We start from the raw sequence: 16,523 nt of genomic DNA on the forward strand, positions 1-16,523 counted from the left end.
TGCAGCATTAATCACGCCACTTGGGCCCCCCAGTGCATACACAAAGCTCCTTTTTATCTGCCATTAGCACAGACTTTGCACTTTCGGCACGGAAGTTCTCATCCTTAAAGCCTTTCTGACTCTAAAACCAACGTTTCCCTGTAAGCCTGGACTTCGCCTAAGCCCCCAGTTCTCCCACCGCAGAGGCCCCCATCCAGGGCTGCGCCAGTGCCGTGGGGTCGCTGGGCGGCGGGTTTTGGCGTCGCTAGACTGGGCTGTCTTGGCAGCTAATGCGACATCCCGAGCGTCCCGGGGCCACCCCGCTCTCCAGGGCCCGCCATCCTGGAAAAGAAAGGCGAACTACATTACCCAGCAGGCCTCCAGGCGCCCTCTTTCCTTTCAAGTCTTTGCACGTGGCCGGAGGGGAGGGCGGGGCCTGAACGTCACTCTCCTACATTCTCTTTCCCTGTGTCAGATCAGGGATCATTTTTTTTCCTTCCTCTACTCCCTCCCCCCTACCCGCCCCTCCCTCCCTGTTTCCCTTCCCTCCCTCCCTCCCCTCTCTGCTGGGTCTGTGCGCTGGGGCGCCCGATCCCCTCCACAGCTGGGACGCTCCGAACTCGAGGCAGGAGTCGGCTCTCCGGAGCCTCGTCCCTCCCTTCCCCTTCCCTGCCCCCTTCCCCCACCCCCGACTCGGGCTTGGCGCGGCGGCCAGAGGAACCCCGAGGTGAGCATCTCCTCGTCCTTCCTCCTCTTATAGTCATCTCAGCTTGCTGATCGATTCGGGGACCCGGGAGGAGGGCTGCGTGACGTGCGCGTGCTTATAGATAAATCCGGGAAAACGGCCCCAAACAATCAGCCCCCTTCCCCCTCCCTGCGCCTGGGCCAGCGGGGTGTCCGCACCCATCTACCATCCCCTCCTCCCCCTCGGTGGGGAACTGCACTCCACAGTGTCGCCCCCTCCCTGGGTTTGTCCCATTCCCTGCCGGGTTCCCCGCCCCGCGGGGTGTCGTGGCCCTGGAGCTCCGGCGCCAAGGGGGGCTCTTGGGGGGCGCACGGCTGGAGCCCGGCTCGCTTTGGAGCTGCGCGGTGTAGCCGCTGTCATGTGCCGGGTTCCGACCTGGGAGGAGGAAAAGAGCGAGCGCGATTCCTCTCCCTTTTGTTTTGAAGCCCGCATTTGCTGCATCGAGCAGTTGGTTTAGTACCAGCCAAACTTGCAGCTGTTCAGACCGCTCTCCGCCGAGGTAGGGAGCCCGTCTCGGGGTGGCGTTTGGGGACCGGGGGCTGCGGCACTCGGGGCTGCGGGAGGGACCCCGAAAGTGTGCCGCCACGCCGCCCCTCCCTTCCCCGGTGACTGATTGTGTCTGTGGCAGCCGGCGTGTGTGAGTGTGCGCGCCCGTCCCCGCGGGCTCGGGGATGTCTGTGGATGGCTGTCGTCTAGACAGGGCGCAGCCCCCTCTCTGCTTCCCCGGTGAGCCCGCGGGCCGCGGGGGGAGCGGCGGATGGGAGCAGAGGAAGAAACCAAATCTGTGGACCCGTTGCGGTCTCCCCTTTGGTTATTCCCAACGGTTGTGGTTCTGTTGGCTTTTTTTATTATTCCTGTCGCTGCGGTGCAATCAGGCCTGGGGAATAGATACGCTCGGCAGAGAGGGGTTCACTTGACAGGCTCTGAAAAGCCACCTCTGGGTGGCGAGTGACCCGAGAGGCCGTGGGGTGGGCTCCGGCTCGGGTTCATCAGGACGACGAGCAGGTAACTGTCCCGGGCGCCGGTCATGGGGGAGGGCGGGAGGGGGGGCGATGGCTTGGGCTGCGGCGAAGGTCTGGGGCCTCGGTGGGCCGCGTGCCGGTGCCTGGATGTGGCCGGAGGGGGCGTCCGGGGACACCGCGCGCCTGAGCCGAGTGTTTCTCTATTGATGGTAAAAGACAATCGGGAGGGGGGCGGTCCGAGCCCCTTATCTGGGCGGCGTTGGCTCTGTTTGGTTCCGCGGAGTTTTCAGGGTTGGGGCTGGGGGGTGTGAGCACGGCGGGCTGTGCGGCGTGTAGAGGGGAGGGCTGACTGGCGGCGCCGCGTGCGTCCCCACCCCGAGGAGTGAGGCGTCGCCTCCCCCGCCCGGCTGTTTGTGTGTACACACAGCTCCGGTGTGTGTGGGGGGCGGGGACTGCAGACCGCGGCGTAGTGGGGACAAGCGTGGGCCCCGATCCTCCGCGCGACCGGTCCCGCCAGCCCCCTCCTTGTCCAAGTCTGGGGTCGTGTGTCCCCGCGCGCGCGCGCCCGAGTTACTTGGAGAGGGGACCGTGCGGCTGTGGGCCGGGGAAGACCGTAGGGTCGCGTGTGCTGGTCTTCGGTGCAGGAGTCCCAGGTACGCTGTGCGGCCGGAGTCACACAGCCCCTCGCTCCGCGTCTGCGACGCCCCCTGACCCGGCAGGCTGGGGGTCCACCCGGCGGCGCGGGGGGTTGGTTTGGCTGCGCCGCCACCAGTCCACGCTGGGGTGTCCCCGCACCGAGGCGTTCTATGGGTGTGCGTGCCCGCGCTCGCCGCCGCTGCCTTCGCAGACCGGGGAGAGAGTCAGCGACTGCCTACCGCAGCGCCGGCTCTTCAGTCTGGGGACAGTGGGAGCCCAAGGCGGCCCGGCAGCCCCAGCGCGCCCCTGCCCGGCCCAGCCCGCCGCCCGCCCGGCGCTGTGTCTCTGCGGCCCGGGGATTATCTCCCGGTCCAGGGGCCCGCGCGACCAAGGAGGAAGCCGCTGGAGCCGCCTGCTCGGCCGCGGCTAGAGCCTCCGTAGGGCGAAAGTGACACAGCGCGAGCGAGCGCCGCAGCTGCTGGAGCCGGGGCTGAGAGGAAGGAGCCGCCCAGAGCGCAGGGAGGGGCTGCCGGCTGTCCGTTCCCAGTTCCTCCTGCCCAGGGCCCGGTCTGGGCTGAAAACCTCAGGAATCCAGGCTCCTAGCAGGCTCGGGCTGCGCGAGGAAATGGCCTGGCTTTCAAGAAAACCCAATTATACGTGAACAGAATGCATCGAACAGACGCTAGAAGATGGCCAGGACACACTCAGGTTGTCTGGGGAAACTCCCTCTGAGTGTTTGACACAGGATTCGATTTACACACAGATCACCTCATCTGTGTCAAGTATCTGTCCTGGATAATGGATGCTCAGAGGCAGCAATTTTGTAACACATTCTAGGGTACAGTGTCATCAGTGATTAACAGGTTGCTAGAATAATAATATGTTTGTATGACCTTACAGCGCAGGTTTTTTTCCCCCAGAACCCCCGCCCCCCCCCGCCCCCGCCAGATATCATAGCATTTATTAAGAGGGTCCTGTGAGGTAGGAGAGTATTAGACCCATTTTACGGATGAACACACTGAGGCTCAAAAATGTGGCTTGCATAAGGCCTCTCAGTGGGGGAAGGGCCACGTTCCCCCTTTTCTCAGCTTATGGCATTTAATTAATAGTGGCCATTTTTTTTCTGAGTATGGATTCTTGACACCTCAGGAAATACTGAAGCTAAGAAATAGAGTATATTATGCTGACACGTATTCTTTCTCAAAACACTCTTGATTTGTTAACCATTCCTAATGAGAGCAGCCACTAAAGAACGGAAGTCTGCATTGCTGTTATTACCACGCATTTAATAATTCGCTGTTGGTGAATGGATAGCAGCTGTGATACATCCAGTTTCTACCAGAATCATATGTGCATATAATAAATGCATATGGTATGCCTGTTCATGTATGGCTGTTCATGGTATGCCTGTTCGTATGGCTGTGTTCATTCAGTCTTTATTGAATTCAAAGAGCAAAGAACTTATACATGCCTGCATGGATTTCTCAGAATTCATGCATGTGAAGGTTGTCAGACAGCCTGGAGGGTCATTAAGTTTAGCCATCTAATCAATTAATTAACCATTCACTCAATATGTACTGGGCACCTACATGTTTGTGTATCTAGAAGTGCATACAAAGAAAATTTAACAAATGTTAATTAAGTCCAGCAAATGTTTATGAAGCACCAGCCTCACTTAGGCCAGATACTCTGCTGCTCTACAAAGATAGTAGAGCAGAGATAGTTAAGTTGCAATGCAATAACAGCCTACAGGAGGGAACAAATCATAAATATTTTAGAGCAGTCACCCTGGAACTTAGTTTCACATATGTTGGTTTCAAGGGGCCCATAATGCCAGTTCTTATTCTAGAGCAAATGCAGAAGGAAGCGATGGGGAAAAAACACCTTAATAGCCTTGTTACCCTGAACTTCAGGCTGTTTGGAACCTCCCGGGAGGGCCCAGAGGTATGTTCTTCTGTGGAAGTTAGGCAGCTGTTGGAAATTACCCTGAAGCCAACCAACAGGTTTCTGGTGACGTGGAGCTAAGGAGATGTTCTCTGTGGTCCTGCCCCCACTCAGATGTGCTGTGACTCAGGGACAGGCTGTGGCTTTGGTCAAGGTCTCACTCAGGCCCTGCCTGGGTGTAGGAGTTTCTGCCTTACAGGTCTGTGTAGGTGTGTTAATACAAGTCTGCTTTTTATCTAATCCCAAACTCACCGTCTGGTCCCAGATATTGTCCTCTAATTTCATTTCCGTTTTGGGCTCCATTGCCCTTGTTTTAAGGTTGTGTTGTTTGCAGCTCAGGTCCTGAAGGAGGAGGCAGGAGGTGGGTGGTTAGGATGGAGAGAGAATCCTGAGCCCAGATAGAGAACAGGAGGTACAAACATGCAGGCAAATTGCAGTTTCTGAGAATCCTCCACACGTGGTGGCGTTTCTGCATAACTTACCTGACAACACAGCCCCATTTGACGTCCTTGGCATGGCAGGGGGAGGGGGGCGTCTACCTCTGGGCCTCACTGCTGACTCACCGGCACCCTGAGCTCAGCTGCTTCCTTTCAGGTTTGGGTTTTCTTTTGCTCCGTGCCTCCTGCTGTGTGCGGTTTAATTTAGAACCTTGCTGTAATGGTGGCCTTCTCCCTGTGTTAGCACCATGCTCTCAGCATGCCTCTGACTTCAGAATTAAGGCCAGAGCTGTGGTTCACAATGGGGTGAGAACAGACACATCCTTGGATCTCCGGCACACAGAGCTGGGGAGGACTTTGAAGATGATCTGATCTTCACATGAAGACCTAAAGCCTAGGGAAGTGGAATGACTTGCCTAAGGTCATGGTGAGCCCTTAGCAGAGTGGGTAAAAAAATCCTGGAATTTGACATTTCATCCAATCTTCTCTCTATGTACCATAATGCTTTCTGGAAAAAAGTTAGGTTCTTACTTCCCAAGGAGTGAGAACTCTTTATCTTCTTCTCTCCTGTCTTCTGGTTCTGGGAAAAGCTCTGAAATTTCATTTGACTTTTCTTTCCTTCACAACTGGCCCTTCCTGCCTTATCTTCATCTTTGGCATTCATGAGCAAATGAAGGTCTGTATTTGGGAAAGATAGGGGGTCTTGGTGTCCTACAGTGCTCTTAAGCTTGGTCTGTGGCTTTCTGGCCCTGAGGCAGGGTCCTCAGGAACCTTTTGGAAGTGTTTGCAAAGCTGGGATGCGTGTGTACTTTTCTAGGAAGAGAATCTACAGATTTCATTTGATTCTCAACTGACTCAAGTAAGGACAAAACTACTGGTGGGGAGGAAGACAGAAAGGTTGGATAGTGGTTGGTTGACACTGGGACTACTTTAATACCATGCACTTGATTTGGCTTTACAGTTTGCAAAGTATTTCACACAAATTATCCCATCTGCTTTTTATAATAGGTGGTTATCGTTGTCAGCCTGTGAGGCAGTTGTTGTTATACCCATTTTGCAGAGGAGGAAACTGAGCCTTCAAGGTTAGTGGCATGCCCAAGTCACGAGTAAGCAGTAGAGCAGGGATATGAACCCTGACTTCAGACTTCAGGTCCAGTGCTCAGGGCTGAGGTGGCTTGCTGTCCGACATCGTTATGATGAACAGAAAGCCTTGAACTTCCCAGAGCTTCTTAATGCCTACTGGTCACTCATATTCAGCCACAGAGCCAGACCCAAATGCTCACTTACCCAAGGGGTAGGGGAGATAAAGTATGGGAGGCAGTTACCATAGCAACGATCTGTAGAGTGGAGCAAGTTTGGGATGGTTTCATGGATGAGGTGAATTTGGGAGTAGGCCTGGGTAATGGTGGAGGAGGTTTTAGGCTGGGGCAATGGCCCAAAAATGGTTAGGGGGAAACTAGGTGCTTGGGGTGGGTAGAACAGACCTAAGAGGTTTACTTGATCATCCTGCAGTCCGTGCAAGCTTCACAGTAGTTGTCGGGCTGCTTTTCTATGCCTGTCTTTGTGCTAGGCCCTGGGGCTATGACAGTGAACAGGTACAGCCCCCTGCCTTCAAGCGGCCGGCTTTCTAGTGGGAGAGACAGGTGCATAAACAGTTCCATTCAATGTGATGTGGGGAGTCCAGGTAGAGAGAAGCTCAATGCCCTTACAGTGGCACAGACAAGGGGCAGCCACCTGCTCCGGCCTCAGATGTCAGGGAGGGTTTCCTAAAGGAGACAGCTCAGGAGCTGAATCTTAATGGATGAAAACGAACTGGCCAGGAGAGGAGATGGGAGAAGGGCATTCAGGGAGAAGGCATGGTGTGCGCAGGGTGTGGAGGCATGAGGCTGCCTGGGTGTAGGAAGGAACCGTAAGCAGTGAGGTCAAATGCAAGGGCGGAGATGCAGACAGTGCTGAGTGGAGGAGCTTTGTAAGCTTGGCTTCAGACCTTGGCTTTTAGCCTGCAGGTAAGGCATAGAGGAAGGACTTTAATCAGAGAGGTGTACAGCCTTGCTTGGATCGGAAGGGAACAGAAATGGGAGCCGGGCGGCCATGGGGCTGGTGAGGCAGTAACAGGCTCTCCACGGCATCCAGGTCACAGGGGGTGAGACCTGGAACAAGGGCCATGCATCTAAGGATGGACCAAACGTCATACATTAAAATTAGTTAGGGAGTAAAGTCCGCAGTGATTACTTAGACTTGGGGGATAAGGGAGTCATCTCAGTGGCTCCCAGGTTTGTGGCCTCACTGACTGGGTGGACAGCAGCTCTTAACTCAGGTGCGAACTTCTGGTTGCTGGAGCAGGGTCTGCTGGACTTGAGGTGGGAGGGAAGATCGTGGTGCGTTCAGTGCTCCAGGTATTGAATTGGAATTGCTGGTAGGATAGTGGGGTGGTGCTGCCTTACAGACAATGCACTGTGCAAGGTAGAGGCCGCAGAAGTGTGGGCCCAAGCTGAGCCCTGGGAGCCGGGAAGCATCGGCCACTGAGCGTGACCACGGTGAGGGCTGGCTGCCGTAGACAATGAGAGCAGACCTCTTCCTCCCATTGTCAGAGAATCCTTTGTCATGCCGGCCGCTGTCGTCAGGGAAGCCAGGCGGGGATGCTGTGTCATGCTGGAGGCCCAGCTGGCAGAATCCGGCGACAGCCAAGAGCGTGTTTCAGCTGGAAGCATTAGAGTGAGTTAGGGGAGAGGCATTTCGCTTTTTAACATCCACAGTGAGCAGAGCCCTGTCCCAGCCCCTTGGAGTGTACAGAGCGGGGAAGCCCTGGAACCTGCTTCCAGGAGCAGGTAGTTTTGTTGGGGAGAGAAGACATGAACATATGAAGCCACTAAAAGCTGTAACAACCCCGGGGAAGAGTGGAATGCAAATTAAATAGAGTGTGGCAGATCCCTCTGTTCCTGCCATACTTCACTTTTATAGAGCTGATGTGTTTTAGGCAAACGTCCAGTCTTTGCATGTTTGAATTCTCAGAACCGACAATAGTGCCTGGCACATTGTAAGTGTGTGTTCAGTCTATGTTTGTGGATCTGCAGGGATGTGCCCAGAGTTAGTTGTCTGGGGTGGGAGGTCAGTCAGGGAAGGTTTCCATAAGCACGTCCAAAGGGGGCATCCCAAGACTGATTTAGAATACTTTTAGTACCACAGTGGAGTAAAAATCTTGAAAACCTTCCAATGACAGAGCACCTAGAAAGGCTGTGTAAGCTGTAGCTAGCGTCCTTTCAAAGAAGAGCTAAGCTCATGGAATGTAAGGGAAATCCCCAGGGATCTCAGGCAGCATGGAGGGTGAGCTCCAGCTGAGGCTCGTCTAGGCCTGGGGGTTGGGAGAGGTGTTGAGGGGTGGTTCCTGGTCTCAAAGCGCAAGGGGTTGAGTCATGACTACATCTCCTCCGGGACTAGAGATGATACCAGGAATCAAGAGCCCTGCCTAAAACAGGACCTGGTAAAAGTTTGCATGCTGGGAGAAAGGATGGACTAGACAGCAGCCCATCTGCATGGGGGATGGAAAGTGGGCATGCTGCCTTTTGTCTTGACCTGGATGTGAGATGGAGAAAAGTCTTCCCTAGAAATGTGAGACCTCAGGCCTGTTAGAGCTTTGAATGTCCACTACACATGTGGTCCAAGAGGCCCTCAAGAGAGAAATTAGCATGTAAAGCCTTGGGGGCCAGCGTCTTCCTGACTGTGAGCTCTAGGGCATCAGGGGCCTGGGGAGAGTCTGGGGCTCTTTGCCCTTTGCTGACTTAAATCTCCACCTTGGGAGACGCTTTGCGATCAGGGCAGGGTAAGTGAGTGAGGAGAGAGAAGAGAAAGGGCAGAGGTGCCCCTCTGTAGGAACCTTTTAAAAGGGCCCTGGAGACAGCTACCCAACTCGGGGAGGCATGTGCAGGATGGCAGAGAAGGACAGTTCCATCCAAGGCTTCATCTCTTAGGAAAAAACTTCAGATGAGTCCCGTCTAGGAAGCCCAGAACATTCTCCTGCTGCATACTCAGGTCAGGTTCTTACAGATGAGGCTTCTTTCCAGGGTCCCCTTAAGAGTGCCCTGTGCAGATTGCAGTTGCTACTGGTCCTCTAGACTGGGCACTACATTGTCTTCCCATGCCCAGAGTCTTTAGTTCCTACAGTTTCAAACTCAGGAGACATCTTAGAGGTCATCTGGTCAACCCTCCACCTGGTGTGGGAATCCTGACTGCAGCAGCGCTTGGTTCCAATGTGCTGCTTGTGGCCGGGAGTTTATTGCCTCGGAGGCAGCGCCTTCCCTTATGTTATAGCTGGAAAGGCCTTGTACTGAGCTCTGGCCACCCTCCTGGCTGGCCATTTTCACCCATGGCCCCTGCAGCTGTTGTGAGAGATGGTTTCTAGACCTTTCACCATCCTGCTTGCTTCTGCTGGAAGGGTCTCCATTTGTCAAGCTGAGATTCTGTGAGAATCCAGCCAACTTCTGTCCTAACTTATTTCACACAGAGGCAGCTTTTGAAGATAGATGTGAGAGTAGCTGAGCTGGCTGCATAGGCACAGTCTGTGATGGGGGAGTTCTGAGAAGCTTTGGCTCAGTGCTTTTCGGATGATCATGAGAGAGGCAGCAGCACCTGCTGCAAGTTCCTTCCTCCAACGCCCAGAATACATTTCAGCTTATAAGTAAGTAACTTGGGAATCCCATGCAGGGAACTGTGTGGAATTTATTGAGTGCACGGAGTTTACTGAGTGCCTGTTAAATGCCAGGCACAATGCTGGGCGCTCTCTGTGTGCCTCGCTAAATGAAAGTAACTTATCTGAGGGAGACAGAGAGGCAGAGACATGATAATACCTAACTGTAGTTATGACAATTGAGCCCTGAAGGGATTCAGAAAGAATGTGTGTGGTTCCATCCAGAGTGGGTGGAGCTGACACATTCCCCATGCTGTTCCCTTACAGGGCCTTCCCCTGGGGTAGGCAGTATCATGATCTCACCAGCAGCTGGGAACCCACAGGCCTGTCCCACACTCTTGGGGCATTTGCTGAGATACTTACACGTTTGAACCATGAGATCAAGAAAGTGACCTGCTAGAGAATTCACATCTTGGCATGTCACCAAACAGGCTGGTGTTTACAAGCAAAGTATTTTTTACAGCATGCGGTTTATCTGTCTCCGGTATCTACCTACAGTACCCTGGGCACTCTCAGGAAGCAAAAAGTCTTTCTGTTCCTCCATCTCCTTGATGCTTGGCATCTGTGTGGGTCACATATTCAGCAGATTGGGTAATAAAGAGCATGCGTTGCCTTTGCAGCAAGGTTGCATCAGATGGCTGGACGTGCCTGGATGTGCTCTGCCACTGGCATGAAGGACCTTGTGCAGACCAGGCCAATAGTGAGGGTCAGGGATTCCGAGAAATCCCAGTTTCTCCTCTTCTCCCTCTAAAAATGGTTTCTTCTGCCCACATTCTATTGATTTGCCTTAATCCTTTTAGCTGTTAACCTTTGCCTCAGTTTAGTGGACACACATGGTATCTGCAGTGGGTCTGGCTCTAGGAGTGAGGTGAGATGAATTGAGGTAAGCCTGGCAGGGTTCCTGCTGCCCATCTGCCCATGTTTCTGGGGAAGACAGAATAGCCTTGCGTTAGTGTAATGTGGTAAGTATGGGGTCAGGAGAATGAAAAGGGTGCCAAGGCAGCCAGAAGTCGGATGACTGTGAATTTTTTTTTTTTTTTTCCAATGGATAATCATGCTGGGACACAGATATAAACTGAGGTTGTCCTGAGTAGGTGGGGGCTTATGGACACATGGGCCAGGGAGGGTGTATGCATGTGGGTCGTACCTGACACTATTATCAGACACCGTTATCAGTCATTTATACTGCAGGGTGCACATAGGGGTGATGGGGGAGGTGCTCGTGCACAAGAGGAATTGGCAGCTGTTTCCTTCCTTTGCTTAGAGGACATAGGGGAAAGCATTGTCTGTGGGGACTGGACTCAGAATTCAGATGGGGCTCAGTTTACAGCCACAGGGTTCTATCTTATATCTCACCATGATCTCAGTTTGGGGATTGGGGTGGAAGTATGGAGAGATGAAAACCATCGGGCTTGTGGGATGTTATTGGCTACAGGTAAAAGAACAGTGTACTAACGATGGCTTTAAAAACAAGGTGTTTCAATTCAGCCAGAAGTCTAAAGGTAGGAGCTCTAGGGTTGGTTCATTCAGGGAGTCAGCGATCATTTCAAGGACTCCGTCTAACCTAGTCTTCCATCTTCAGCACATTGGCCTTTGTTCTCAGGCCAGTCCCCTTATGGTCATAGCATGGCTGCCACTGCTCCGGGCATCACGTTCTCACATAACTGCGTCCAAAGGCAGGCAGGCAGGAAGGTTAGATTCTCCTTGTCTGTCTTAATTTGTCAGGAAGGGAAGCCTTTCCCAGAATTCCCCTGCTGGAGATTCTGTCAAGTCTCCTTGAAGAGAAACGAGTCAGTATCCATGCCTCCACTCCAGTGGAGGAGGAGAAAGCAAGTCCCTGGTGCTTTTGCCTCATCTAGAGCAAGAGGCAAGCTGTGTTTTCAAGGAAGTGGGGAAGGGAGCAATGGTTGGCTAAGCAAAGAGGAACATTTACTTCACCAAGTTTCAAGATGTTTTTATTTATTGGGGGGGAGTTAGTGAATTAGCTTTATTTAATTTTTTTATATCTCAATATTGTTGAGGTTTTTGTTTGTTTGTTTGTTTGTTTAAAATCTCACCCCCTAGTTCTGGCAACCACCAACCTGGTTTATATCACTATAGGTTTGCCATTTCTGGTAATTATTACTTCTTAAGCCACAGGTAATGCTGGTGCATAGGATCCCAGGTGTTCCATGGATGCCTTTTGTGTGGTCCCAGGACATGGGTTCTGTGGTCTGTTCTCCCAGCAGCTCCTCCACTTTCCTGACACTGGGGCCAGGTGGAGAACCCCAGTAGGCAGAATTGTCCAGAGGGAGGGAGCATACATCACTGGTGGCCTAGGCAGCAGGACTGGAAAGGCCTGAGGGCCTGAGGCTCCAGTGGGTTGGTAGAGGATGGCAGTCACCTTTGCAGGCAGCTGTGGGATGGGGAGAGGAATTGGTGCTCAGCCGTGGCCTGCACACTCTGCAGAATGAGTTCTGTTGTCCATGCTGATTGGGAAGCCTGGTCCCAGGGAATGCAGGACGTGGGAATATGGTGGTGGATGCCACCTTCCCCTCCCCAAACCATATCCCCTCTATACACACACATGCAAACAGCCCAGGCCGTGGGGCTGACCATGCAACTAAGAGACAAATCTGTCCCCTCTGGGCTCCTCTCCACTCTGCTCAGGGTGTCATTGTGTCCTCCTCCCCCTCTTCCCACAGCACAGTCTGTGGGTTGCTAGAGCACTTAGCACTTCCCATCACTCTCTGCCTCCTTATCATTCCTTGGATACTTGCCTATCTGTCCCCTGGGATCATGAGCACCTTGCTACTGTCCAGGGAGTCATCAGGGCACTTCCTATAAGGCTAGGGTGGTGCCGGCCACAGGGTCCATGCTTCATGGAAAAAAAAGTATTTTTAAGGTAAGACACATATTTCTAGAAAGGGACTTGTTCATTTGGTTATCTGTCCAGATTCCAAACCAGTTCCGTGTGGCACTGCACAGTGCCCTGGACGAGGACTTATGGATCTTTCCATGTTTTCCTCCCTAAGAAGAAGAAAGGTAATCAACTATCCTGTTCTGGGCTGAATTGTGTCCTCTCAAAATTCATATGCTGAAGTCCGAACTCTAGCACCTCAGAATGGGATTGGTGGCTGGGCCTTTAAAGAGGTAATTAAGGTAAAATAAGATCATGAGGGTGGGCCCTAATCTAGTATAACTGGTGTCCCTAAAAGAAGAAGAGGACACAGATAAGACACAGATGGGGTCAACAGTGTGAGGATGCAACAAGAAGGCGGCCATCTGCAAGTCAAGCAGGGAGGCCTTGGAAGAAGCCAGCCCTGCCAACACCTTGATCTTGGACTTCCAGCCTCCAGAATAAATACATTTCTGCTGATGAAGCCACCCAGTCTGTGGTGGCCTGCTATGGCAGCCCTAGCAAGTGAATACGGAAGGATTCTCCCCTGCAGCTTGCGGAGGGAGTGTGGCCCTGCTCACACCTTGGTTTTGAACTTCTAGCCTCCAGAATTATGAGATCATACATTTCTGTTGCTTTCAGCCACCTGATTTGTGGTCCTCTGTTATGGCAGCCATGGATACTAATACACATGCATTGTGTGATATGCTTGTGTTTAGGACTTCACCCCCTAAGTGTATTTCATCTTTCAGCTCTGAGTATAGTTGTTATTATCCTCTTTTGCAGATACACCTGAAAAGTTAGCATTCCTCCTGAGGTCACACAAGAAAGCCAGGCTACAAACCAGGCCTGTGTGGACTCTGGCCTGCAAGCTGTTGTATTTGGGCAGTGGGGAGATGTCTGTAAACGCAGGGATTGAACAGGTGGTCTTTCTCCTGAAACCCTGGGTGATCCAATAATAACTTTCTTTTTCTTTTTTTTTTTTTTTTTTTTGAGACAGAGTCTTCCTCTGTCCCCCAGGCTGGAGTGTAGTGGCGCGATCTCGGCTCACTGCAAGCTCTGCCTCCCAGGTTCATGCCATTCTCCTGCCTCAGCCTCCAGAGTGGCTGGGACTACAGGCGCCCACCACCACGCCCGGCTAATTTTTTTTTTAATATTTTTAGTAGAGACGGGGTTTCACTGTCAGCCAGGATGGTCTCTATCTCCTGACCTCGTGATCCGCCCGCCTAGGCCTCCCAAAGTGCTGGGATTACAGGCGTGAGCCACTGCGCGCGACCTAATAATAACTTTCAAAGCCTAACAGTTGCTAAGTATTGTGGTGTCATAGTGAGCACTTTGCATGTGCTGTCTTCAGTAGCCATTACAGCTTCTGTTTCATAGATGAGAAAATGAGGGCACTTCTTCCAAAGGGGACATTTAAGCAAGAAAAGCCAGTGACTTGGCCAAAGTTGCATACCAGGCTTGCCAGTGAGAAGACAAACTGAGGACTGGTTCTCTGAACTGTGCCCTCTTGGTTCTCTAGAAAGAACTGTGTGGAAATTTCTAGATTCCTGTGTCTTAGTCCATTTGGGCTGCTATAACAAAATACCATAGACTGAGTAGCTTATGAACAGGAGAAACTTATTTCTTGGGCTAGGAAGTTCAAGATCAAGGTGCCAGCAGATTCAGTGTCTGGTGAAGGCTCAATTTTTCATAGATGGCACTTTCTCACTGCTTCTTTTCATGATGGAATGGGTGAGGATGTTCTCTGGGGTGTCCTTTATGAGGGCACTAACCTCATTCATGAGGCTCCGCCCTCATGACCTAATTGCCTCCTGAAGTCCCCACCTCCTAATACCATTGAGTCAGTGGTTAGGTTTCTAACTTGTGAATTTTGGGGGGATACATTCAGAGAGTAGCAGAGGTTGAGTGTTTTACCCCAGGCCACCCAGCTAAGAAGTGGCATAACCAGTTTTGCTCAAGCTTTGCTTGTCACACACAGGGATTTGCAGGTTCCCCTGTAGTCCCCTGATGTTCTGAAAAGGTCACTGGTCTTAGATTGGCCACCTGTGATCTGGCTGCTCTCGGGGAAGTCACTTCACATCTGGGTGCTTTGTCCTCGGTGACCTCAGGGCTTGGACGATATAATACTAAAGTCTCTGATCCTCTCATTCTGAGGTTCCCAGTGCCCATCCTTCTATAATACAGGGATTACATCCTCAGAAGGGAGAATCCCTGAGAGGTTTTTGACATTTGCCTACACCTGAGGGAACAGTCGCACATCTTTCTGATATGGCCGGTTGGAAATGTGGTTTGGCCATTCATTCCTTCCCTATAAAATTAATTCTTTGCACAAGGTAGCAATGATCCCCACCTTGTACCAGGTTTGTTCTAGGCTTTTGAGGTTGTGGGCTTTGAGTGACATCCACAAAAGCGTGTGGGGAAAGGGTTACTGGTGAAGTGATGTCACTGTGATTTGCTCCTCTAGGTGAAACAAAAACGTGGTTGCCTGCAGCCTCATTCGCACCAGAGAGAAGCCAGCCACGGGTGTGGTAAGCCTTGGAAGCCCAAGTTGAGCCAAAGACCTCTGTGTCTTTCCCTCCATCCTGTCTCCCTTTGCCTTTAGGCCCAGGTGGCTGGCAGATGAGGGTGAGGAGCAGGTGATGGGGTAGTTCCCAGAATGCAAACTGTAACCAGGGCAGTCAGAACAAGGATTGTAAACCTGCAGCCGCCCAGCTCCTGGCTCATCCCACGAGGCATGCGTGATTTTACTCACCTCATTAGAAAAGTTTACTTAATGTATCTGTCATAGATTTTAGAACTAGAAAAGAGGTTGAGTGACTTTCTTTTTCTTTTTCCTTTTTTTTTTGAGAGATGAGTCTTGCTCTGCCGCCCAGGCTGGAGTGCAGTGGCGTGGTCTCGGCTCACTGCAAGCTCCGCCTCCTGGGTTCATGCTATTCTCCTGCCTCAGCCTCCCGAGTAGCTGGGGCTACAGGCGCCCGCCACCACGCCAGGCTAATTTTTTGTATTTCTTTTTTTTAGTAGAGACGGGGTTTCCCTGTGTTAGCCAGGACGGTCTTGATCTCCTGACCTCGTGATCTGCCCGCCTCGGCCTCCCAAGGTGCTGGGATTACAGGCATGAGCCACAAAGTTCCTGGTTCTCCACGGCCCGCTCATGATCTCAGAGCTCCAGACTCCCAAGCTCCCTGACACCAGTATTTGGGTGGACGGGAAGAGGCCTTCAGATTGCAGTGGGTGAAGAGGCTGTGCACGCCCAGTTGCTGTGGCGGAGTGGCTATCCGCCAGTATGACCAGCTAAGTTGTCTTCTCATTTCTTGCTGTTGTTGGTGCCACCAGGGGTCCTTACTGCTGGCATTGTTGTGAGGTGCCTAGGGAGCTGGCAGGGCTAATGCACTTCTTCCAATGGGGACATTTAAGCAAGAGAAACCAGTGACTTGGCCAAGGTCACATACCAGGCTTGCCAGTGAAAAGACAAACTGAGGACCGATTCTCTGAACTGTGCCATCTCACCTCTCTAGAATGAACTGTGTGGAAATTTCTGGGTTCCTGTGTCTCCCTCAGGAACTGGCTCCAGGCTTCCACTGTACCCAGCGGCCCTTGTCTGTCTCCTCCCAGGCTGAGGCAAGCACTGCGGTGGAGGCACCCTCTTCACTGTGTTTGCCAGTGCGCTGCAGTGGAGAGGTTATGCCTTTGTAGGGTGGTAGGGATAGGGCTTGAAAGCCCCGAAGGCAGGATCCAGGATGGAGGAGCATTATCGTACTATGGCGGGCTGGGAACATGGCCCCTTTCCCAAGTTCTCCTCTCTGTCAGCCTAACACCAGCACTTCGGAGAGAAAGAATCTTCCAGGTTTCCTGAGATTTGCCTGAGGTCCCTGGGGCTCTCCTTCCCACTTCAATCTGGGAGATGGGAGAGGCTCTAAATGACTTAATCACAGATCTGGAAGCCCAGAAGGACCTGAGAGAGGCTTGGCCTCCTTCAGGCATCTGCCTTGTAGCCTCCCGGGAATTGGAAGCTTATAGCTTTGCAGCCCAGGCCATTACTTGGCAGCCCGGGCCTAAAGACATTATCTTAGACCAAGGTGTGCCTCCCGGTAGCCCTGGCTGTGATCTGAGAGCCATGCAGAATGCATATCCCATTCTCCTTTCAGGGTGACCAAGTATTCAGAGTGCCAAATCTTCTTTTGGAGGTAAGCTCTCTTCCCTTAAGGTTTCACTGGACAAGGTGTCCAAACCTCTCCTGGCTTCCCTTCTCTGTATA

General features: G+C 52.4%; 1 protein-coding gene across 11 annotated transcripts in view; it reads left to right on the forward strand.

Annotated features, from left to right (window-relative positions):
* Positions 1–402: 402 nt before the first annotated feature.
* Positions 403–16,523, forward strand: part of CTIF (cap binding complex dependent translation initiation factor) — a 327,368-nt gene continuing 311,247 nt past the window's right edge. For 2 of the 11 annotated variants that reach the window (XM_024235922.3, XM_063716891.1), the window contains exon 1: positions 733–1,223. The gene's annotated coding sequence lies outside the window, so the exon portion shown is untranslated. The other 9 variants (XM_054537883.2, XM_063716889.1, XM_024235924.3 and 6 more) reach the window with 9 other exon arrangements.

Source organism: Pongo abelii, chromosome 17, assembly GCF_028885655.2.
Source record: "Pongo abelii isolate AG06213 chromosome 17, NHGRI_mPonAbe1-v2.0_pri, whole genome shotgun sequence".
In the NCBI taxonomy this organism is placed as follows: domain Eukaryota; kingdom Metazoa; phylum Chordata; class Mammalia; order Primates; family Hominidae; genus Pongo; species Pongo abelii.